This window comes from Balearica regulorum, chromosome 14 (genome assembly GCF_011004875.1).
Source record: "Balearica regulorum gibbericeps isolate bBalReg1 chromosome 14, bBalReg1.pri, whole genome shotgun sequence".
NCBI classification, from domain to species: domain Eukaryota; kingdom Metazoa; phylum Chordata; class Aves; order Gruiformes; family Gruidae; genus Balearica; species Balearica regulorum.
Genome location: NC_046197.1, coordinates 20931944 through 20957081, shown reverse-complemented (window position 1 = coordinate 20957081; position 25138 = coordinate 20931944). Strand labels below are relative to the sequence as shown.

Sequence of the window (25138 nt, the reverse complement as noted above, 5' to 3'; positions counted from 1 at the left end):
GATAGGAGATGCGTGAAGCGCTCAGACACATTAGCCTAATGAGCTCTCTAAATCTGGGAGAGGCTTTGGATTGAGCACAGACTGGAGTTACACTCCTCTGCCACCAAAGCGACAGTTTTTGAGCCGGCCAGCCTGGTGCTTTTTCTCTGTCCCTGGTGTGATTTGAACCTTAGCAGTAAGCAATGCACCGTATTGTTATTTTCTGTAGATATTCGCTTTCCCTGACTCGGGGGGCTGTCTGTGTGCCTAAAATGATGATGGGTTTAAATGCTTGCACTCATCTGCATAAGCCTGATTACGTGGCTTAGTGCTTGGGAAGTGAGCGTGGGGCGAGGCGAAGGAGGCTGTGCGGTGGGAGTACGTGGGGTGCCTGCTCTTGCGTGTCTAATTATTACGCCTGCTGCAAAGTTTACTGAATTTTGGCCTCTGGGGTCAGGGAGCTTAAATAAATAAAATCTTCAGACCTGGAGGGATAAGTGTATTCTATAATGCCATAATCAGTTTGGAGAATGAGCTTTTGCTGCAGCTTCAAATTTGGTCTTCAAATGGTGGTGCAGTTAATAGGATTTTACATGTGCTGTGAAATTTCTGCACCTATCTACACTGTTATTTGACATGCAAAGTGCGATGTTGTCTTTTTATTAGCAAGGCTGCATGTCTAACATATCTCCGTACTAGTGCTGTGGAGAGACATCTTAAAAGCAAATTGTAATCGAAATTCTGAGCAGGATGAGATGAGAATTAGCTGCCTGTCTAGTGCTTTTCTGTTTATCTCCAAATGTCAGCACTCTGCACTGCAAGTTTTGATAGGAAGGCATCTGCTGTTCTAGGCTAGAGAATTAGCAAAGGAGAGAATTAGGGTGTGGGGAGGGAGAGGGCTAATTGAATCACGCTGCGGTGACAATAGCTCTGGAATATGCTCGTGGTAGGTCCAAAGAAGTAACAAGTGTGAGGCGCAGCAGAAATGACTCATGCTGATTTGCAAACAAGCCCCTTCTGGGGGGGGTGCTGAGACAGAGGCTGAAGATAGTGATTTCAGTACCTTAACTCAGAATGGGGAAGGCATCTTGCTAATGTAGCTGAGGACATGAGCTCACACCCATCTTCTGGTCCTGAACTCAAAGCTGCTTTCCAAAATGACCCAGCTACAAGTGGATGATTTGAGGAGGGAGGCAATGGCAAGTGCATCGTTGTTAATCACTTTGGTTCTTCGTGTGATGTTTGCCATGCCTTACGTTGGAAATGATTTGTCTATAATCTGATATCTCTGATAGCTATTGGAGGCACAACACAGCAGGGGATAAGCAATCCATGAGGTTCCTAGAATGCATTGATGATAACTTCCTTCTCCAAGTGATAGAGGAGCCAAGGAGGAGAGGTCAACATGGCTTCACTAAGCAAAAATCGTGCCTGACAAACTTGCTGGCCTTCTACGATGGGGTTACAGCACTGGTGGATAAGGAAAGAACTGACGTTATTTACCTGGACTTGTGCAAAGCATTTGACGTTGTCCTGCACGACATCCAGCCTTGTCTCTAAACTGGAGAGACATGGATTTGATGGATGGACGACTTGATGGATAAGGAATTGTCTGGACGGTCGCATTCAGAGTTGTGGTCAATGGCTCAATGTCCAAGTGGAGACCAGTGATGAGTGGTGTTCTTCAGGGATTGGTGTTGGGACTGGCGCTGTTTAACACCTTTGGTGACATGGACGGTGGGATTGAGTGCACCCTCAGCAAGTTTGCCGACGACATGCCGGAGGGAAGGGATGCCATCCAGAGGGACCTTGACAGGCTTAAGAGGTGGGCCCATGTGAACTGCATAAAGTTCAACAAGGCCAAGTGCAAAGTCCCACACATGGGTCAAGGCAATCCCAAACACAACTACAGGCTGGGTGGAGAATGGATTCAGAGCAGCCCTGTTAATCTGTATTTCTGGAAAACTTCTGGTTCAGCATATTTATTCAGCATATATACGTTCACAGGTATGTTTTTTGCTCATTTTTTTGTACTTTGAGCTCCACTCTCATATGTACCTTTATGTACTTCTCTGTAAAGACTCTCATAAAATACCATGTTTCTATTTATTCTCCTTCTGTCGATGCCAAAATCAAGAGTAACATACACTTAGGGCATTCAGGCCTTATTTGTCAATCCAGCAGGATGATTTTCTCTCTTCTGAGCTATCTTTCAACTGTACATGCCAGTTAATAATTTGCAGTAACTTCTACATTCTTTGATTAAATGACTTGACCTACACGACACCAGCTGCTGTTACATAGACGCTAAGGTCGGGATTGAGTTGCTTTAATACTTTGCACCTTCTCAGTCAAAAATGTGTGTATGTGTAGACCTGTAAAGTCTGAGGTTTTCTCTGGGTTCTTGACCCTTGCCTGTCTGATGCAGAGGGAACACCATTTGTTTCAGGACAATCAGGATGGAAATGTTTACGTTGTGCTTTCCTGGTAGGTGTGCTGGCGAAAGCGGGCATTGGGTCTCCAGTCTTTAACCCAAAGGCAGCAACTTGTGTTGAACGATCTAATCCAGTCATTAGGTGTGCTGTAGCAAGCTGTGGACCGTATCATCATACCGCAGAGACCACGGTACCACGTCGCATGGCTGGGTACGTTCCAGCGGCTGCAGCCACTCTTCTGTTAGAGTGCAGAACGTGCCGCTCCAAACCTGCTCGCTGAGCGCTTCTCACAGCATTTTGTCGCTGTTCTCACACATGCAAACCTCATTCCTCTCCCTGTGGCTTTTCAATCTGCACTCCCAGCGGGCTGTTTTATTTTTAATACCTGTTCAACACTGGAACTTTCTCACAGGTTTTGCGATCCCTGGTAACCACACCAGTGGTGCTATTTTTACCCGGAGCTGAGAAATGCCAGCACAGCACTGAAAATTTTAACATTCCAACTGTGCAGCTGTATCTGCTCAAATCTTCATTGCGTCACTGAGCTTCAGCTCGGTCTGTTCTTTTCTGTCTTTATATTTCATTATTTACAACACACATTTCCTGACCTAAAATCATCATCTCTCTCAGTTCACTCGCGTTACAAAGCTGTGCTCTGAGCATCACTGGAGTATGTCAGCTGATGTCCAGGCTGGGAGAAGTCTCACCCACCTCTCCTCTCCCTGTGCTGGTGAAATCTGCAGTGAAAAGACATCTTTTGCATGTTTACATTTTTGTGCTGAGCAGCACGTGTAAAACCTCCCCAGTGTCACCACTGCCGTGTTATTTGCACAGGGACCTCTCAGGTACCTGTGACCCATCGTCGCAGCAGTGGAGCGACTCTCGTGGCGTTGCCCCTTGGTGCTGATTGCCGTACCGCACAGGGCAGCGCCGGCTGCTGTCTCTGTCTCCCACCATCTGTTAGAGAATTATCTGTTCTTTGCTCGGTTCCCTATTGATCATGCTGCTGCTGTACAGCATTATCATCAGCACTCTCTAGGGAGTGTTCACCACCTCTTCCACCTTCCTCTCTACCAATATTTCCATCTTGGCAGGAAAAATGGAAAGACCAAATGAAAAACAACCTTTTTGTCTACAATCTCTTCAGCAGCCTGTGGCATGAGATGAAAACAGCAAGAATGCTATTTGATCATGCGGTAAGGTAAGGGCTGTATCATCGTATGATAAGCAGAAAGGCCTCTTTTGGACATGCTTGGGAAGTGTAACTTGGCTTTTTGAAAACTTTGAATTAATTTGGGAATTAAATTATCTTTTGACAATGCTTTTTTAATTTACTTTCAGGAGCACCTTTTAGACAAAAATTCTTAAAAGTATATCAGAGACCTGAAAGCTCAAAATGCCACCTGAGGGTTTCTGTCCTGCAGGATGAAAGTTGCTGAATCATCTTGTGTTCCTATGCAATGCACTCCAAAGAGAGATACTTGAAATCCTTTGGATTGCATTTACATTTCCATGCAACTTTGATGTTGTATCTTGCTTTATGCACACCAGTACTGCTTATGTCAAGTGCAGCAACACGGGCTTTGCTCCATGTGACGAGGTTGCTCCTCCCAGTGCGGCTAATGAAGGTACCACGTTCCTGTGCATCAGCTGGTCTGTATGAATACACGTGAAAAGCACGAGGAACTTCAGTTAGTGCACTTTTCTGTCAAATGAGGCTGATTCTTCTGTCTTTTTTTCATGAAGCGAGGGTGTTCATGTGGAGAGAGAGAGATGCTTAGGGTAATATGAACTGATCCACGGTGTCTGAACCTTAGGGTGTGAGTACCGGAAGCTTATCGATAGTGACTGGTGTTGAACAGGATGCAGGAACCCCAGGTCCTACTGCCTTCCAAAGGCTTTAGGATGCTTGAAAAATCCCAGCTAAATCCAAACTAGTTTTTTCTGTGGCTCTTGATTGAAACATAAAACTAGAAAACAAATTAAATTTTGTCTTCACTTCCTGATTTGGTATTACTGATCTTTCCTTCAACTGAGATTTTAAAAAGGGAACCTGGTGCAATTATTCTGCACCTACTGCTGGGTTTGCTGCAATGCTCCAGTGAGTGGACAATCTATTAAATGATGAAAAGAAGAAAAATGATGTGACCTGTTGGAGAAGTTGATCTGATTTTTGCAAGGACTCTGCGAGAGGTGCTTCTGTGCTCCAGGCTGCAGGCTCCTACAGAGTCAGAGCCACCATAACGCTTGAAGGCGCAGACTGGGAAAGTCACTGTTTTTAACAGGTGCTCTGTCAGAAATAGCGTATATCTCTAGTGCAAGTGAAGAGGTGCAGGTTACGCAGAGCCCATGACCAGTTCCAGCAGATAACCAGGACGAGCTGACTCCCTGTGGCACCCTGAGCTGCCGGGATGTGCTTTGGGAAGAGGAGGCAGACTTTTCTGCTGACAGAATTACTTTCACCACAGTGAAATACCAGTAGTGAGACCTAACTATTCTGGATGTACAGATGACACGGTGCTTCATCCGGAGGATGCGTGGTGAGGCAGCATGACCGCAAAAAAGAGCGGGTACAGAAAAGCTGCGTCTTCCGTGCAGTGAGACCTAACAGGAAGAGAGGGGAAATAATCCAGCCAGAAGCTTGTGGTGAAAGGCCAGATCAGCACGCTGAGAGCAGGCACGCAGCACTCTTGCTAGCGATAAATGCAAACCGTCGTGCTGTGCTGGGCCCTCGACAGCGACAGAGGCGGCTGTGCCGCACACCCGTCTGGCAGGTCTTGAAGGAGAGGAGAGAGAATTTGGCAAAGATGCCTGATGGCTACGAAGTCTTTCTCTGCAATGGCTGGAGAGAAGTGAGCGGGTGCTGAGCCACGGGAGCAGAGCGTCTGGGTTTGCTCTTCCAGCACATCACCCAGATGCCCGCTGCGGGCTGGACCTGCTGCCAAAGTCTGAGGTCTTCCTCCCTGTGCTGGTTTTGGCTGGGATAAAGTTAATTTTCTTTCAAGTAGCTGGTACAGCACCGTGTTTTGGATTTGGGGTGAGGATAATCTCGACGTTGATGTTTGTAGTTGTTGCTGGGTAGTTGATGTGCCTACACGAAGTCAAGGACTTCTCAGCTTCTCACCCCCTGCCAGGTGCAGAACAACCTGAGAAGAACCACGCCACTCCCACAAATGGATTTGTAAGATAATTATAATACCATAAATAAACTTTTTAGGAAACAGCTGCCTATAAAATAGTATCGAACTGTTCTGTTGCCAGTGCAGCTATTTGTAATTTTTCCAATTTCATTTCATCAAAACGTTAAATGGCAGTGCGGAAGGGAGGGGGAACCATGGAAATTTTTGATAGTATTCATTCCATTATTCATCTATTTTATTCCTTATGTGTCATCCTGTGGCAGAGCTTCTTTTCAAGAACGTGTTGCCTGAGATGTTGAGCAAGTGCTGGAAAAAGGGTGCTGTCACTTCTCTGTGGCTCCGGTGCCTGTGGGAGTCACTGCAACTCTTCAAGGAGGAGCTCTGCGCTCTTGACAATGAAATGGAGACACATGGCGTTATTTCATCAGGTGATTGAATGTAAATATGATGAAAAAGTTGCTGATGAATTGAATTCTGGTGTACATGTTTAACCTGCAAAACGCACTTGTCTTGAGACTGATTTATTACAAAGCTCTCTTATGCAAATGAGTTATAAACACCAGTGATGAAGTGCTGCCGGGTTCTCCTCACGTGTATCACAAATTAAGACCAATGTATGATGTAAAAACAGTAATTAATGTTACTAAGAAACTGCAGGAGAGGGTAATATAGGGAGAGAGTTTTGTGAAGAAGTTCTCTTAAAGAAATAAGACTAAAAGCTATCTTTGACAAAATTAAGGGGAGTAAAATAAAGGTCAGGATTAAAAGCCTTCTTTTGGAAATATTTGTAGCAGGATTTTCTCACTCAAGGTGGGGAGAAAAAAAAAAGTCCTATGGCGTTCCCATCTCTCACTGCAACGAATGGGAGAGTCATGATCTTGTCCAGCACGAGTGAAAGAGCCGCTCACACCGCTACTAGTAGTTGTAAAACCGAATGAACCTTTGTGTGAAAGTGCTGTGTAATACCAGAGGTTTCAGGGCTGTTCCTGCCCACGGCGTTAGGGTTTAGCTCGTTAGCTCACGCAGTGGGAACTGTATTGACCTTGGCGTGTCCCTATGTTGTCACCTGTCACACTGATCCTACTCCTGGTGAAACCGGGGAGAGCTTTGGTATCGACAGCAATTTAGTGTTAGCTTTCTTAGGGGGTTTTTATCATCTTGAGGTTTGAGTAATGGGGTTTTGATCTCGCTCTGTGGGGACTGACCTTGTGAACTAAACATCTGGTATACAATACAGATTGGTAAAAGAATTAATTTTAGCTCTGTGAGGAATATCTGGATGTCAGGAGCAACGGGAAGGAGCAGCAGTCTCCTGTCCACCGCCAGTATCAACTCCTTGCTGCATCACAAGTTCATATACCTTGTTTTCGTTTTTTTTTTTTCCCCTCGCAGCAGCATGAAAGGATGGGAGAAAAGAAAAAACTGAATGCTAATCTCATCCCCCTGCTTGCCTTTAGATGCATGTTTCAGAAATGATTTGTTTCTATACAAATCCTGTTTTTTATACCTTTTTATTAAACAAAGCCTCCAAATAAATTTTAGCTGCTTTCCTGCCTGCCTAATCCTCGTGTTTTCGTACAGATAAATCTTGTATAATTAGCTGTAGCTTGGGAAGGCTGTAGTGCCTGACGAGAATGAAATGAAACATCTCATGGAGCAGCAGCGAGCACGACTCTGAGGTTCAGCATCCTTCAGCCCAGCGCAGGGTTGGTGCAAGCCCTGGTAGTGCGGCTCCCACCAGCCAGAGTTCTTTCAGCCGCTTCAGCCCAGCAGCAGAATCTTTGTTTCTGCCTCTCTAGGGTTGATGAAGGGTGTGTCGAAGCCAGTGGGATTTGAAAACAGTTGAAATTTTAAGTTCCCACGTGGGTAGAAAAGTATTCCTTGGTACGCAGCTCCCTCGCTGTTCACCAGGAAAACACACAGGAAAAACCAAATCCCACCAGTTTGTATGTGGAAATGTCTGGTTGCTGGGGAACAAAAAAGTTTTAGCTCATGAGTAGTAAAATAAGATTCTTTCGGATTTAGTAAACTTTTTCTAAAGCAATATTTGAAATAGGAAGTGAATTGTGTGTTTTAACAATCAGGCACCTCTGTAAAATTAAAAAAATCTTGCTAAGATACCTGTCAGCTTTGGTCCTGCATGACAAGGACCGCAGAGAGCTGTGGCAGTTAGTCATTGACTTCCAAGGACGTCGGCTCAGTCCCAACGTGTGTAACGTATTTTGAACAGATTTTTTGATGTGAACTGTGTGTTTAGTCACTTTGTACTGTATTCTCCTTTTTCTTTTAAATTGTTTGTGGTTAAACTGGTATTTTATCTTTAAAATTAATACTTAGCATACAATTTATGGGTTTTAATTTCAAATCAGAGAGGTAAGGTGTCAATCATTTATAAATTCATTCAACTGTGGATCATATGGAACAATTATAGGGCCTTTGCATAGCTCAGGCAAAGCTTGCCTTCCGTTTTTTCTTTCATGTAGATAGGGACTTGGTTTACTTTTGGTAAATATGTGCATTATTTTTTCAGGTGTTTCACAGATTTTATTCTACACTGTTTGAGAGCGAGGAGAGGAGGGCTTCCCCGCTGTGTAAGTGACTGAACTAATGGTATTAACAGCAATAGAACTGACAAGATGATTCTTTTTAAGGGTGAACTTTATGTTGAATTATGTTACACCATGAAGCAGGATGTCAAGTTAACCTGTTTCAGCTCGTAGCTTTGCCCTCTCTCTTATCTCTGTGGATCAGTTCATTAGCACAAGGGCAGAAGCACTGCAGGATCCATGAGCGAGGAGTATTATCCATCAGACCGCTCGGGTATTTTACTCGCTAGCACCATGTATCGGTTCTGGTACAACAGTTTAAAATGAGCAGCCTTATGTTCTTTTCATAGCCCAGGCTCTGCGCGGTTGCTTCTGTCTCACCAGTCGACATAGCTGAATTATCCCATCTCTTGGGTAGTTCTTCATTTAATGGTAATTGGTTTCTAAATGGTAATTTCTCTTGCTGTTTTCTTCCATGATCAGACAGTCCTTCTCCCCTTCCTCAAAGATGGGAGAAGTGCAGTTGTATAGGAAGAAAGCAAAAGGAAAAAGGGATTGGTGGAACTGGTTTTAAACTGTAGAGTACCCCGATCCAAACACATCAAAGCATTCGGGCATCAAACCAGCCTGGTCCAGAGTTCGTGAGAACATTTCCACTTCAAACTACACAAGCTTAATATTTTTCAAGGAAATGTCATCTATATACACATGCCCATATAGGAAAGATAAAAGAAAAGGAGGACTTGAGAATCAAACATGCCATTTTTTGTTTGTTGAGCAGGAAAGATCATGTCAGGCTCTCTTCTCAGCTTGGTCTTCCCAAAGCGCTCGGCACCCGGCTCTCACAGAAGTGGGAGTGAAGAGGCAAGAAAGAAGAATGCAGGTTCATCCTGGGAGCTTGGGACAAACATCAAAACAGGAACACGTATCCTTGGGCCCCGCTTCCCTCCAGGGCTTTGTCCCATGGTACTCTACCAAGCAGATCCCTGAAGAGGCCAGAGCCTGCTCTCCTGAAGTCCAGGGCAGCGAGCTTGCTGTGCGCCCTCCTTGCTGCCCTGAGGATCTTCAACTCCCATTTGTCTAATCCTCAGCTGGAGTGAAAAATAATGAAATTCCATAAGAGTAATGGTGCTATGACAGCTTACATCAGCTAAACGTGTGACCCCATCCCATTCAGGGCATTAAGAAATATATTGGTGCAGATTTCTGGAAAGCCCAGAACCTGTCATTTTCAAGTAACTCTCTGAAACCTTTTCCATGTCAATATGGTAATTTAGGCAATCACCACAGTGGGACCTTGTTGATTTTTAAAAAAAGACAACAAAAAAAAAAGTGCTAGCATGCTCCACTGCCTTTAAGTTGCAAGTCTATAAAATGAAGTTGGCCCAGCAACAGATTATTCGGAAAGCAAACCAGAAATGTGATGTGCTGCCTACATGCCAATGTTCTCACGCAGTTGGAGCACTTGTCTAGCGAGGAGAGACTGAGGGAATTGGATGTTTTTATGCTGGAGAGGAGAGGGTTTCGGGGGGATCTAACAGCAGCCTTTCGGTGACTGTGAAGAGGTCAAAGATGATGGAGCCAGGCTCTCTGCTCATATGCACAGGGGGAGAAGGAGAGACAACAGCCATAAAGTTAGGGATGGGAGATTCTGGAGGATCAGATTTTGACTATGAAGATAACTGAATGCTAGCCCAGTGGGCTTCTGGAGTGGCTGCTCTTGGTGGCTTTCAAGACCCAACCTAAGCAACGTGACCAGAACTCAGCATTGACCATTCCTTGAGCAGAAGGTTGAACTAGAGACTTCTTGAGGTCCCCTGCAGCCTGAATGACTCTATAACTATCATGCCCACTGGAAAAAATTGAAAGGTTTCTTCTGACTTCTATCAACCCTGGATCAAGGTCACAGCATATTTTTCTACCTTCTGATTTTGTGTCTATGGAAATTCTCTATATTCACTTTGACGGGGAGTAGGACCAGGAGCTTGGCGTGAAAGGTTAAAACATGACATTTAATACAAGTGAGAAATTTTTTAAGGTCCAAGGTTGCCCAAGAGTTTTCACATACAAAAGTCTATATGCAATCAGCATAAATGTTACTTCTGTGTGGATTCAAGAGACCAGCACGTCATCTCCCTGAGGCGCAATTTCTTCATTGAGGTAGGGGCTCGACTGGCTTCTGGACTGAAACAAGCTCGGTGGCTGATTTGAATGTTACTCTAAACACCCGGAACTTTAAAGACAGGCTATTATATCTTGATAATAATTTAGCTGCTCTTAGATCAGGCACTAAACTCCCAAGGATCCTCATTTGTGCAAATTATGCCCTGATGCTTTGAAACATACTTGCGCATGACCTGGCATGATGCATGATCTGAATGCTTCATCTCTCTGTGCAGGCCTCCCTGCAATAACAGATGTCCAAAGAATAGGCTGGCATCACTCACTGGGTCGTTAGAGACAGAAACATTCCAGCATAATTTAAATTATTTTTAAAAATGCACAGTGTAATGCATAGGATGGGAGCAAGTAGCTTTTTTTAACACAAAAACCTCTGCATAAAAATGAGTTGAAAATACTCAGTGATGCATGGAGCAGAAATAAAAAGAATTTGTGTTTTGCTTCCCCTACTTACATACATCTGCTGGCAGTAATTGAATATATCATTCCCAGGAGGAAAGAGAAGCAATTCACCTGCTAGAATTCATGCATTAATTGGTATGAATATTAAGAGCCTCTTGAGAAAATACATTCAGGGTGGTGGGGTTTTTTCGGTCAGAAATAAATGAATGAATAATTGCAGATACACAGTGGCTAAAATGTTTGCAATCCTAAAGTCAAAGGCTGCGACTGTCACAGTACGTTTACAGTAGATGTTTGCCTTAACAGATACATAGCGCTGATTTATATTGGTGTGTGTGTCTGCTATTCACTCTGCTAGGAAACAGAAAAAGGCACAGGGAAATTTTTAATCTGTGCAGCTGGTATTTCTCCAGGTTCTTCCTCTCCTCTTCCTTCAACTGTCGAAAGGATGCTGAACCTCTTAGGCTGGCCACGCAGCCTCTCCTGCTGTTTGAATGGTTCCACTTGAAGGAGGTGAATTTCCCAGTATTTTCATTCTCTGCCAAGTAGTTCCGGAAAAATGTTCTTTGGTCTGTTCTTTTGAGGCAGTTTTTGCTGGCGGAAATCTACAGCCTTGATTTATGGCAGGGAGAGCCCAATGAACCTAAAAACTGTCAGTATTTTTACATGGGATCAGAACTTTTCATTTGAATTGTGAGCAGTTTGGATTTGCTTTTGAGACACGAAAACCCAGACAGTGCTCTTTGTCTTGTGTCGTGTCCAAGGTATCTGCGCAGAGAAATCAGGCGTTACCTCCGCAGGCTGTGTTTGACGTATGGCGTGCTACTGGCTGTACGTTGACGTGCTTTTAGTAACTGTGAGATAATTATGAAGAATCAACAAAGATAAATGATGTCATGAAGCTGAAATTGTGATCAAACTGTTATGTTTATACCTCTGCTTACAGTAAAGTCGTATATGTGGCTCTGTGGAGTTCTATGCCACGAAAGCGGTTCAGAGCTGCGTTTTGTGTGACTGATGGGGTGATTTGGTGCCTGGTTTTACAGCGTTCCCATCCCTGCAAATGCCATCTTTAATGTGAATGCTCTGTGGCATGTTTCAAGGCTGCTAGGTACCCTGATTGCTCTGCTGTAACCTATTAATATTCTTTGTGAACGTTATGTTAATATCCTTTTTTTTTTTTAGAAATTCTAGAAGCTACAGGAGCGCAATAAAAAGGCAATTATGAAACTTGCAGATACACAGATTCCCCACCCCGGAATATCATTGTTGTGGTGGATTGCAGCCATGTAGCCGTGATTATGATGATAGAACATAAAATAAATCTAATCCAGAATTCTTAACTGCAGTTAAGCAGAAATTCGTGTTGAGGAATTTATGCAGATTGCTCTGCAAAATCTTGTGGTTACTTTAACCAGCTTTTATTTTGCTTATTTGTATTAGGGTAACTTTGTAAGTCTTCAGGAAAGCTTCAGTCACATAGGTGGTGGTGATTCCAGGAACACTTGCGATCTTTTTATCAGCTATATACTGACTTGAACCCCATGTTCATTTAAAAATGTGAAAAAAAGGTGTATACCAGCACATAGGGGTGATGCCTGTTTGCCCTTCCTTTCACGAGAGTGTGCATCACTGCTTACGTAGGTAGGGAAACTCGGCAAGGTTTTCCGTGGGATGACTCTGGGCACGGTATCGCAGGCGTGTCAGGTGGGGCTGGCAAACGGGGGGGGCCGTTTTCCTCTCCCGGGACTGACGAGCCCATCAGGGTACCACTGCTCGTAGCTGCTACCTCTGGCAGCTTGCTCTGGTCTGGACTGCTGGAAAAGTAACCGCAAAAGGCGGGGTCTTCAGGTATGAGCTGAGCGAGCTTCCGAACAAGAGACTTACGTGCTCTGGGAGGTGGAGATTTGTGGTAAATATACAGTGATTTTTTTTTTTCCCCCCCCTTCTGTACTAAACTGTCTCTGGAACTTTTAGCTTTCGATACAGTCATTGCAAAAATACCATCTGTGCTAGTTTTACAGATACCAGCTCATTTAGCTGTTAAAACAATAAAACTTCTTGCAATGCAAGAAATGCACTGGTTTTAGTTTTTCTAGCAAAGCAGGTTTACATTGAATTTCCCCACCCTTGTCTATGAAGTCATAGAAAATTTGGCATTTTCTTTGTGCAAATATTATAATAATCTAATCCTGTAAGCTAGGGTTTATTCAAAATTGTTTTAATCTGTAGAATTGTGGATGCTGCTTAATTATAAAATGATTAATTGTTTTTTAGCTTAATTTACTTAATGTTTGTAGAGTATCTGCAAATAATATGCTACAACTGAAAACAGGTTTTTGCACTGCATAAAAAAATGCAGAACTTGATATTTTAGTTAATTTTAGGGCTTTTACAAAACAGCACAGTTTGGCATTCAGCAGCTGAGGAACTGGAACGTGATCTTTACAACATGGATTTATAACTTCTTCAATGTTTAGATCTTTTCTTGTAGCCGTGCTTCAACAGTTTTCAGTGGTGTGATCAATGAAGGAGATAAATTAAGCACAGAAAAATGTAGCATTGATTTTGTGATAGACTTTATTCTTCCAACAGATCGTGTCTGCCTGTGGATAGAGCAGGTCAAGAACTTTGTGGCAAAATTGATTTCACTGGAATGTGCCAGTTAACAGAAACAGAAATGTGTCACGAAACTATGTCCGTCCTGCAAAACTTTGCTTTTCTGGCATTTCAGCCTGATCAGCCGCTCGTGAGCTTCCAGCCCACCGGGTGTGCGTTGCACAGGGGAACCTCACAACTTGCACAGTGGCAGCTGAGAGAGGTAACAGGATGCGTTTAACTTCATCTGCTGGCTCCATGGGGCATGTCTCATCTAGGAACTACCAAAATGCTGCTTCCAGCTTCCAGCATCACCTTTTTATTTCTATTTAGTGGGAAATAAAAATGATTCTGAGCTGAATTGGTACAAAAATGAATCCCCGAGTATTAAAGAGTTGCTTAAAGCAGAGACTGAGGTATGGTTTATGGGTTTGTTTATGGTCTGAGTCTATAGACGCTGAAGGCAAAAGGAGCATGAGGGAGAGCGGCCATGGCCAAACCGCCCCAGCCCGTGGGTCTGCCTGAATTTCGTCTTCACACCCAAGGGCTGCCGTCCGTAAGGCGGCATGTTACGGCAAAGGGACTCTCGTGCAGACCTCGTCTCGTCTGGAGCATTACTCACTTTTCATGGCCTTCTCCTTTCATCCCACACCCAGGACTCGAGGTGTGCGAGGAAGGGTGAGCGGCTCTCTGCACTGCTCAGTTGTTTTGCTCTGTGTAAGGGGTTATGCCAATTATATCTGTTCAGACAATAAGCTGAGGGTGGCTGTCGTTTATTGGTTTAAAGATGCATTTTGGAGACCCTGAGAGAAAAATGACTGCTTTCACTAGCTGGAGCCCCATGCTCCGAAATAGGATTTGAAAGTCATCCACCTAATAATGAGCACTGTGCGTGCCACTGGCTCCTTCCCTCGGCCCCAGGTCCCTGCATGTGCTATCAGCATGCAGAAATGGTGGTGCAGGAGATTAATATCTCTTTGATGAAGCGGGGGGACAGGAGCGTTGAAATAAGCAAGTCAATCTGGATGTGCTCTCATCCTTTCTGAGGTGAATTAGGGGCTATTTTCTGGTTTTCTTGAATCCTTAATAATGCTTAGTCAAATGTTAAGTGGACTGTTAACTGGGGAATAGCATAACAAGAGTTTAATCTTCTTTGTCAAATCACTTCTGGAGAGAGCTAAGTATTTGTGGACTTTATGGTTCCTGCATATTTTATTATAAAGTCATATTTTATGTGTCTGTCTCTTACACAGGTTCATCTCTAGTCGAACCAATTGCAGGGGATAAAAGGACGGAGTTAGTCCTCAGACGCAGAGGTCAGGTGTGCTGCCTGGAGGACCGGGTTTGTGTGCTAACTCCAGTGCTTTATTTACCATTGCAGAGCAAGGCTGGTGTCAGAGCTGCCTGAGAAGGGATCAGTCAGCTCTGCACGTCTGCGGGTTAGAGCTGGCACTCGTTCCACGGCGATAAACTCTCCTTCAACCTGAACGTTCAGATCTGTATACGTGTGCAAGTCTTCAAAGTCTAAACCTGAAGCATAGACAAATAGTCTCTTCCCTTTTTCATTTCTGTTTTCACTGGAATGAAAAGGTGAGAATGACAACAGCAGAAAAAGATGGAGGGGGAGGAAAAATAACTCAGGCCCATAAAGAACAAAAATAAAGAAAAAAGGAATTGGTATTATGGCTTAGTTTGTTCCAAATGTTATGCCAGAGTTGTTGGGGTTTTTTGAAAAGAAATTCTTGCTTTGACATATTTCTGCAGGATAAGGTCTCTGGAGAAGACAAAGACACAGAGCCAGTGCTGCGGAATAGTGTGGAGGGAGAGAGGCAGGATGCAGAAGGCTGGAAAACGCTGTCTAAATTGTGTGCTCAGGTTATCGATGAAGGCAGAGTAGAGAGAATGGCTTTCCGAAGACGGGAAGTGAAATGAATGCCATCTGTCACTGATGCTAGGTATGAGGTGTTACGGTACTAACCAGGAGGAGATACCCCCAAACAGTATCTGCCTGCTCCTTCGCTCCTTACCCCTCCACACGCACTTCTGCTTTCAGCACTCCAAGGCAATTCTCTGTAACGAGACACGCGGAAGGTACAGGTCATCCTGCAGCCCCCCTTGCCGTAGCCACCCGTTCTCGGAATGGGCGATGCTGCTTTGATTAAAGTGCCAAATGATTCTCGCGCACATCACAATGAAATGTGACCGCTGCTTACCATGGAACGGGACATTTTTGTCACCTCTCCCCTCTCTTCTCTAATAGCAATATCTATCTGCTGCATGCTAGATAATGTGAATGTCTATTCACATTTCACTTACGGTGCGATGACTCGTGCTTGACAGATCTCATTATGTCATAGATCATCCAGCCTAAAATTTACATAGGCTTGGATTAAAAGCCATTAGGGAGAAGTCTTCCACTGCATGCGGTTTCAGGTAAGCAGATCCCTCTCCTTATGTCTCTCTATTTTTTTTAACTATAATCTAACACCAGAAAATTGCAGAAATGTAACCAAATCCAATCAACATAATCAAGGTTGTCAAAGACTGTGATTGGAAATCATAACCTGGATTTCCACAAAGCAGATGAGTCACAGCTGGTCTGAAAACAGTGTCTCAGTGTTTTTAGGCCTTTAAAGCCAATATTCTTTCTCCTCATGAAATTTCATTATCCCTGAAGTGATGCTCTCCTGTTTTTAAAGCCTGCATTAGTAACCGAATACTGGCACAGACATTGACAAAATGAACATACACCTAATGAAAACCCATAACAGATACTCGCGCAGTTGGATTTCTTCTCAGCTGTCACCTCACGAAGCTGTTACTCTCCTCCTGCATGGAGAGACGTTGTGCCAGAGATTTGCTAAGTCCTCTGGGCATGGTCTCCAGCGGGTACGTTCGAAGGGCAGAGGCAATCTGGGCCCAATGAGCAATCGGCGTGTACGTTTGTCCTTGCAAAATAGAAATGTATGGTAAACAATGGGTGCCTGATTAGGGCCACTCAGGGAAACTTTCATCATGTGACCAGGTATCTGAATGTGATAATCCAACAGATAACAAAAAGCTATTCTCCATCACCTGCTGCTGCTTCTAGTATTACCCAACTTCAGTAACCTGGGGACGAGAAGCTAACCCATCTTTTTTGGACTGCTGTCTCCTTCGGATCAGGGCTGGCTTTCTACCTGCGTGCTCTTTCCGTCTGGATTCTGTCCCCTCACACCATTACGATTAGCTTTGTCATAGATGTGGTCATTTTTGTTAAACAAAAAAGTGCTGTGTTTTTCTGCTTTAAAAAAAAAAATACTTAAAGCTAGGTCTGTCAGTCACCAAAGAAATATTCCAATTGGCTTAAAATTCATCTTCTCACTTCCATTGCACGCTTATCGGAAAGAGCTGGAGACTCTGCAGGAAAAGAAAACATTAATTCGCTACTGCCTGCCAGCTAACCTTTGTCTGAAAGGGGTGACTATGAATTTAGTTTTGTTTTCCCAAACTATATTTTATGAGACCACATACAAATTCTGCAAAATTAAGCTTATCTTAAATATGTAATCAGCATCCTAATTCTATGTATGTTCTTACGATATGATCTCGCTGGAGGGATTTCCATTAACTGTATTTGCAATGCTTTTTGCTTCATATTTCAAACTAAATTATGCCTGTGTGCCAGTCCGTCACTGAGGCAGACCAGAAAGAGGCTTATGATGTAGAAAATGTCTCGCAGGTCGTATATGTAAACACTCTTTGGATGTGTCTGCAGGGATGTTGGGGAAAACACAGAACTGGCTGGAGAGAGACTACAAAAATGAGGCTGGCTTAACCAGGGCGAACAAACGGCTTCAGACAGGTCTGTAGATCAGCTCATTTAGATGGCAAAGCCAGACAAGTGTTCAGGCTCAAGAGCTTGCCTTCAGGAATGAAAGTGAAGCAAACTTCAAGGTAAGTAAAGGCTTGGAATCGATGCCCTGAATTACTCATTTTCGGAGGTAATATGAGATAAAAGCAAGGCGGACACCTGAGGAACAGAGGAGGGTGTCAGCAAAATGAGAGGCAGTAGGGTCGTTTCCCTGCGGGACAGAGGGAGGGGAAGCAGTTACCTCTTACGGAAACGCGGCGTTCGCTGTAGAAAGACGTATGGAATTGACTCTGTAATTTTTAGTATCCAGTGTAGTTATGAATTTTTGTTCTTTAAACGTATTTTGTAGGTCTCCTGAGAATGACAAAGCAGAAGCTGGCAATGGGGCGGCTGTTACTTGGGAAAGGTTTTTCCCTGGGTAAGCAGGAGCTGGTGCCCTTCCCCGGCTGGCGGTACAAACTCGTTTGGACACACGGCGGTTGACGGCTCTGACCAAGTTTTGGTGGAGACTTCTGGTGCAACGGATAAGAGATGCTACGCGCCTCGGCTGCGTACACGTAGGACACGGGTTTGTTGGCCGTGGGGCTCGCTGTGGTGGCTGTGGAGATATGTTGGCAAGCACGTGCCAAGGCATGGTGTAGGTTCATTCAATGTGTATTGATCAGCAGTGTCCTGACCTCATCCATAGATAGTACGTGATGGTGATCGCTGTCAGAGCCGTACGGTTTTCCATGGGTTCAAAGGAAGGTAAAGTCATCTCTGACACACAACAGCTTTTAAAATTCCTATTGAGAAAGGTGTTTCAGCCTTTTTTCATTCCATTGTTCATAATCCGTTGCGATTTATTCTATAAACTCACTGGGATTCTGTAGTCCCTCAAGAGACACAGGACTGATGTCAGCTGCTCCCAGCAATAACAGCCAACCCGTGGCTAAGCTTTTCTCGATTCAAACTGTGTGATGTGAAAGCATTCATTGAACTGAGACGTCTCCGTTTGAGGTCTTCAGTACCTTCGTGTCATGATATGCACGTTAATGACACCAAATTAAAGTACCACCTAAACAAGAATTTGTGCTGCTGATGGTTAATTGTTCTCCAGTTGCAGCAGCTTTTTAGTCATCTGTACTTGTCTCAGAGTAGCCATGTATTTATTCTCTTTCTAGGGAACCAGCAGACCTGCTTAATTATTCCATTGCTGTACAGATAACAAAGGGACGAAGCTAGGTAGATACCTTGTACTTCTGGAAATCTGTGCACTAATGAGATTTTTCTGCATGGGCAATTTTGGAAAAGTTCTGTTTCTGTATGCAGTTTTACAAGCTAGGCAAAACCTTCTCTTGATGTTCCACCAGAGAATTGATTAAAATGCCTCAGTCTGAAAGATTTCTGAGGAAAATGTAAATATACAGAAACATAAGTGTTTATCAAGGGTGTTTTAAAGTCCACAGTATACAGCACGCAGGTACAACTCTTGGGGGATGGAGCCATTTTCTTCTACAAGAGATGTTTGCATGGTAGCCACCAGCCTCTGGAGCGGCCAGGGCTGTTCTGAAGGTCAGCACTGACCCACACCTGGTAAAGATCTGCCCTCCATTTCTGATGACTCAATAGACCTTTTAAATAGAAAATATTAGGATGTCTTCAACAAATGTGCTGGAATAACTGAGAGTCTTTGTTGTTCTACTTCATTTTTGGCTCCAGTGTTCCTTGAACTTCTCCTAATGCAGAGATAAGTGGTGAATTGTACAAGGCTTGGCCAAAAGAGGGGCAGGAGAGATAAAGTGCCTCTGCACGAGGCCCATCAGCTGCAGTCTGTCTGCTCGGAGGCACGCTCAAATTAAGTACCTCTGTGGCACTTCTTCCTTGTGCATCTCTCAACCAGGGGCTGTCCCTTCCAGGCAAGTACAGCCCGTGATGTTTCTGCTGACAGAGAACAATTTTACACCCATCTGTTCAAGCAGCAAGAGACCTTTCTTATCACTTTGTAAGTCGGCAAGAATGACTTTGTTTTGCTCTTTTTCCTTCCTTTCCTTGCCCATTTTGGGGTTTAGGTTTACATTTTGTTTAAATTTTTAGGGGTTTTGTAACCTATCTGCTAGATTGCTGGCTTGTGCTCTTCCATGTCATGCAGCGGTGAATACCTATTCTGGCCATCGCCTCTTTTTACTGTTCTTTATTTTTGCAGAAGGATTGGGTTTCATACTTTTTCTGACTTTTTAAATCTGCTTTTCAGTAATGTCTTTTTTGTCTTTCTGCACAATTTTTCTGAGCTTTTCAATAGCTCTTCATGAAATATCATTAATCTGGACTTGATTCTTTGGCAACTTTACCTAAACATTCCATGATGGGATTGAATGAAACATGTTCATTGAGGGATTACAGCGGGAGGAACTTTTGCTGTTGTTTATGGTTTACCTGTTCTTTGGAGAAAACACTTTCATCTCCAGCACCATCAGACTTTTATAAACACTGACTGTGTTAATGAGAGCGAGAAAAGAAATTGTGTTTGTGCCAACAGTGGGAAGGAAATATGTAATTTCTCCATTAGTCTATCAGGTTAGCTCATGTAAACAACATGATTAAATTTGTCTGTGTGCATTGTGCTATATAAAGAATAATGATAATTAAAAAACCGTGCAAGGCCCAAAGATAACAAGATTACATTAGGGAAGAGCTAGGAGGGGGATGGCAGTATTGAAACAAACAGCGACAGGTTTAATTCATCAACGTGAGAGCTGGTCTGGACATCGGTGCCCGCGGTGCCGTTCGGGGCTGGCAGATGGAGGCAGACCCAAAGCCGAATTTCCTGCCCGCCTCGGGCTCTGCAGTGCTCTGTGCCCAAGGAACGCAGCGTCCTAGAAAGGCGTAAAAGCTTTATCTGTATGGACACTTCTCACGATGGAAAGCAATTTTAAAGAAGTGAAAGAGTTCGAACAAGACACAGGCTTCAATTTCAGCGCATCACTAAATGCTTTTTGGAGCTAATGCTTTCAACACTTTGTTCATAGGCAAAAGAAGCGGTAACTTAATTCATTGGAAGGGAGTTTGTGGTTATGAGATTCCTGTGCGGAACAAAGATTTTTGGCTGCTGTTTAGGAGTTTCCATAGGACTTGCTATATGAAGTCTGAGTGGCTCTGAGAACGTCAGTGGTGATGCAGACTCCTGTCAAATGGTTGTGAAATATTTCTGCGATCCCTGCTAAAGGCAGAGTTCTCCGGATACTGCCCAAGACCTTGCTGGAAGAGCGTGCACGGTCGGACCCAGACAAGCCTGGTGCGAGGAGAGCAGCGAGAGCGGCTGCGGCCGAGCAGGAGCAGCTCCACGTGCCTCGCGGCCCCGGCGAGCTCCCTGAAATGAAGGTTCTTGGTTGCCATATGGAGTTTTCCCTGGGCTCTGATAGTTCTGCTGAGTGCATACAGAAATTGGAAATAAATTGGAAGCGCACAGAACGAAATAATTCACAGGCTACACTAAATTACAGAAATGGTCAGTGCTTTGGCACACGCAGACGAGCAGCTGGTGGATGGGTTCAGCGGGGCTGCCTCGATTTTGGATTTAAAGATAAAGCCACTGGATTGCAGGAAACTCGGAGGTGGGTTTTTTCACCTCCTCTCTCTGTGTTCGCTGATGTCTCCAGCATGCACAAATGATCACAGCTCTGAGCTCTTGTCTGAAAGAAACACTGTTAAATAAAAAGGAAAAAGAAGCGTATGAAATTATGGAAATGCAGCACTGAAACGTTATGGAAATTGGTGTGGCAATAGCATCATTTACTTAATGTTGTGTTGATCTGATAATAGCTATATTTCCATTATGGAAAAAGAAAAAAGAAACATAAATTGATGCTGCTTTATCCTTATTTATTCCCATGAGACTACCTAGATTGTCAAAAAGCTTAACATGCAAATATAAATGTATATGATTTAAGGGCACAACGGACCATGAGAAATCCATGAGAGTCTCATGAACTGCTGTGACACCATCTGTGATTGCTCAGTGCTGTCGCCTCTGGAATAGGAATAAGGCTGTCCCAGAGCTGCAGACTACAGAGCTTACCTAGCCTGCATCGAGGGGAGCTGTGACTTCAAAGGTTTAACGTATACCTGCCTTGCCATGGCACTCCTGTTCCTTCTTACAACATCTAGTGGACCTGCCAAAAAAAGTTTTATTTGCACACTTCACAACAATGAAGATTTATATTTCTTCTAGGCAGGAAATTCCCATACAGATGTTGCCTGATGTCTTTTTCTTAAGGAAGTTAGCATGAATAATATTCTTTATTTAGAAAGACAAAACCCTATGGATGCTTGAGGGTTTGCTATACTGTTCACTATTGAAATTTTTATCAGAATTCTTCTAAAACTCAGTAACAAAAGATGGGAGAAGTGCCGAATGGACTCTGAAACACTGTAGATTTGGGACTTTCCTGAAAGCCCCTAGGAGGTTTAAAAAGTGAGAGTACTTCTGTACTGTGGTGAAGCATCCTCCTCCTAGGGACTGCGAGACTCCTAAATCCCAATCTTCAAAGATAATTTTAAGTCCTATTGAGCAAGTATTAAACATACAAATATTGTTAAAGGTCAGGACCTCAATCTTTAATTGTGAATGTAAGAAGATTATTGTGATGGTGTGAGATTAACCGCACTACATCTGGAGTAATTAATTTCAAACTTTAAACCCAGCCTGGCTCTTATGCCCAGGGAGGATGTAAGGCACCGTCTTCCTTTCATGTAGCGAGCGTGAAGCGTGGGCAGGATCGTTGCGGTCCCTCTTGTTCTCGCTTCCCGGGGTGGTGGGGGGTGGCTGCGGGCAGGAGTGTGAGCAGAGCAGCGCACGCCTTGCTCAGAGACGCGCGGCGCCGGCACGCGTACCCCAGCTCCTGACAAAAACACGGTATTCCTCCTGTTTGTCAGTTCGTGCTGCTCTGACTGTATCCTCTGTGCAATAATCATGGAAACTAAACCTGCCTCTCCGGAGGCATCTCTATCCCATCGCGGGTTTTGAGGTAGCCTTACTGAAACTCGAAGGAGAGGGAGACCGCAGAGAGGTTTGCTGTGAGCGTACTGCTGTCAGATGACTTCTGGGTTTGTACACTTTGATTCACAGTTTGGTAGGCAGCTTAGCCAATCTCCACGGCAACCCCATGTGTACCATAAAATTGTGAATTATCTTGTTTAGAAGAGGTTCATTAGGAAGATTAATGAGGTATTATTTTTCTCTCATTCAATGTCCTGATACAGAGGGGGCACAGTAATTTTCCCAGCTGTGCACGGCAGCAATTGGTCCTCTCCAGGGTCCCCAGCATCACTGCATCGTGATCAGTTAAACTGCTCAATCTTTGGAAGCGTTATTTGTCAGCTTAATTAGCCCTAAAGGAAGCACTTGTTTTAAAATAGGACAACAGTTTTGTTTTTCCCTGAGAAGGACATAATGTTATTAGCAGTGGCAACTTGTTTAAATAAAAGAGCTTTTAAGCTGAGTTTTATATGAACCCCTACTTAGCACTTAGGTCGTCCGTCCCCCCCCCGAAGTCACCCATCTCCTGAGCTGCCAGCCTCATCAGTACCAGATTAACGCAATTACGTGGTTCTGCAACGGGTCACATACCATCACGCAGCAAGGAAAGATAAGTAAGATGTCTTTGTCAAGAAGATGGGGTAAGCTGTGAAACAGTCCTGCTGTCTGGCTCTCATTTTCAGCTGGGACAATTCTTTCTTTGGTTTATAGCAGAAGAATTCAGAATGTCTTATTGCACTGTTCTTCCAGGGTAAAAAGGTCAGAACGAGTCTTGGAAAAAGCCACAGAAAGTCCTGACTGTGGGTGAGTCTGATATTATGTGTTTGCCACAGACAGATAGGACTACAAAATTCAGTTCAGGCTTAAAATAGCTAGTGAGGTTTTAGATAGAAGTAAAGTGTGTGGAAGCTGCAGAAGGGCTAGAACTGGATGAGCATCAACAACCAGATCTCTAGCCCTATTCCCAGCCCAAGGAGGATAGCTTCAATAGACTTCCTTCTTCAGAGAAAATTAGATGGTCTTTAAAAAAAAAAAACACCCCAAACCCACTATCTTTAAAAAAAAAAATTCTACCTGAACATTTTATTTCAGTCAAAAAAACCTCCTCAGTTTCAAGAGGTGGTCTGTAATTATGATCAGTTACACATTTTTTCCTTATTTATTATTATTCATACTATGCATAACAATTGAATTTGATTTAGGGTTTTTTTTAATGCTGTGTTTAAAAATACCAAGCTTTCAAATGTGTTTACTGGTCTGTATTTTCTGTACTAAGCAATTATTTGTAAGGCTAGAACTCTTGTAAATTAATATGCCATTTTCAGATCGCGCAAGTCGAGGCTGGTTTTGGTGTGTGTAGGGGGGAGAAGGGCTACCCGTGCACTGGCTCAGCAAGGATGCTTCTCAAATGTGAATGATTAACAGGAGAAAAATCAAACTCCTGAATGTCAGTGCTGTGTGTATGAACGCCGATTGCTCGTTCTGAGCTGGAAGGGGAGGAAGGACGGGGGGAGGTGGGGGTGCAGCTCACGCCGACCGCGCAGCATCCCTGGGGTTCAGCTGGGGCTCACACCGGGCTGGCTTCCACGGTGGCGGGTCAGGCTTTGAAAGTGGAGCAGAACAGAAAAAGCCCAAAGATCCCTGGAGCCGTGGGTCCTCGGTGCCACCAGGAGAAGGTTCATCCGACCAGTTACGGGCTGCTAGGGCAGAGCTGTGGAGCATGGCTTTAATCGAGTGGTCTGGCCCTTAGACGGCATGCTTGGGTTTGTTTATTTTCTTTTTTTCTTGTTGTTTTGTATTGTTTTGTTTTGATTGCACTGTTACTAATTGCCACAATCACTGTAACAGCAGCGGTGCGGAGCCCGGTGACGGCATCAGGCACCGCGCAGCCCGGCTCCGTGCCGGTGGCTCCTTGCAGCGTCCATCAGACAGGTACCGTGTCACCGCAGAGGCTCCTGGTCTGCCCGCAGCCTCTTACGGGAGGACCGTGTGCCGCAGATTAATTGCAATTTCAGACAGTTCTCATTATCCGCATGCTATTAATTACTTTAATGATGCATTCATTTAGATTGAAAATATGATACCAGTAAAGTTTAATTAAAAAAATCAATAACTCATTAACACATTATTGCTATACCTACATGCGTCTCCATATTAATCTCCTGTGTTGGAGAAGCAGTTGCCTCCAGCTCTGCGTCCATAGATCTTTTTGTTAGAAGCGTTTTGTTGGTAGGCTAATTACAAAAGGAGAGCTATTTAGTCACCACTTTCCTTCTTTAGAGACTATGGACCACAAGTCAGATCAATTCTTCTCTTTGGGCTAGGCAAAGCTGACAAGTACCCCAGGTAATATTTATTCTTTCTATTTTTATTCAAGGAGAAAATATTGTTTTGGTGTTTTTGTGGCTGGTTGAAATTCTGTCTTTTCACAGTATATGGGAAGGAATAAGCCACCTAACTTTTAATTAGCTGCCACGGATTTGGGACACAGCCAGGAATTTTGTGAATAAGCAGCACACCGGGATGCGAGGGACGAGGCATCCCCTCTCCTGCCGCTGTACCTCGATGCCCAACGTCTGCCGGGCTCTGCCGCTCAGGGACCGACTGCTGCTTTCACACGCCTGAGACGTATCAGATGGTATGGCTGAAGGTTTAACATCGTTTCGGGTTTATATATGACTGTATGTATGTGTGCGTGTATGCACACATATATACACAAGCAGAACGATGTTTTGTGTTTCTCAGTGAGACAGATGGGAGAAGGAGCAACAGTGAGCTCCTGGAAACCATCCAAATGTTTAAATGAGAAGTGAGCTGAAGAAAGAACATTTCTGAAAATGTATTTGTTCCTTAGTGGGTAAAATACACTCATTACTGCTGTGTTCCCATGCATCAGTTAGTATAGTCTTTAATTAAATTATCCCTGACTGATACAAAGTCCCAGTCTCTCAGACAGCAAAAGAGATTCGTTCACACAACAGAAATCT

The 25138-nt window shown here is 43.9% G+C and overlaps 1 long non-coding RNA gene across 1 annotated transcript; it reads left to right on the top strand.

The window, feature by feature from the left end:
- The first annotated feature begins 21944 nt into the window (after positions 1-21944).
- Positions 21945-24711, top strand: LOC142603872 (uncharacterized). The gene is made up of 3 exons (XR_012837767.1): positions 21945-22792; positions 24432-24497; positions 24584-24711. It is a non-coding gene; the product is annotated as an uncharacterized LOC142603872 (long non-coding RNA).
- The last annotated feature ends 427 nt before the right edge of the window (positions 24712-25138 follow it).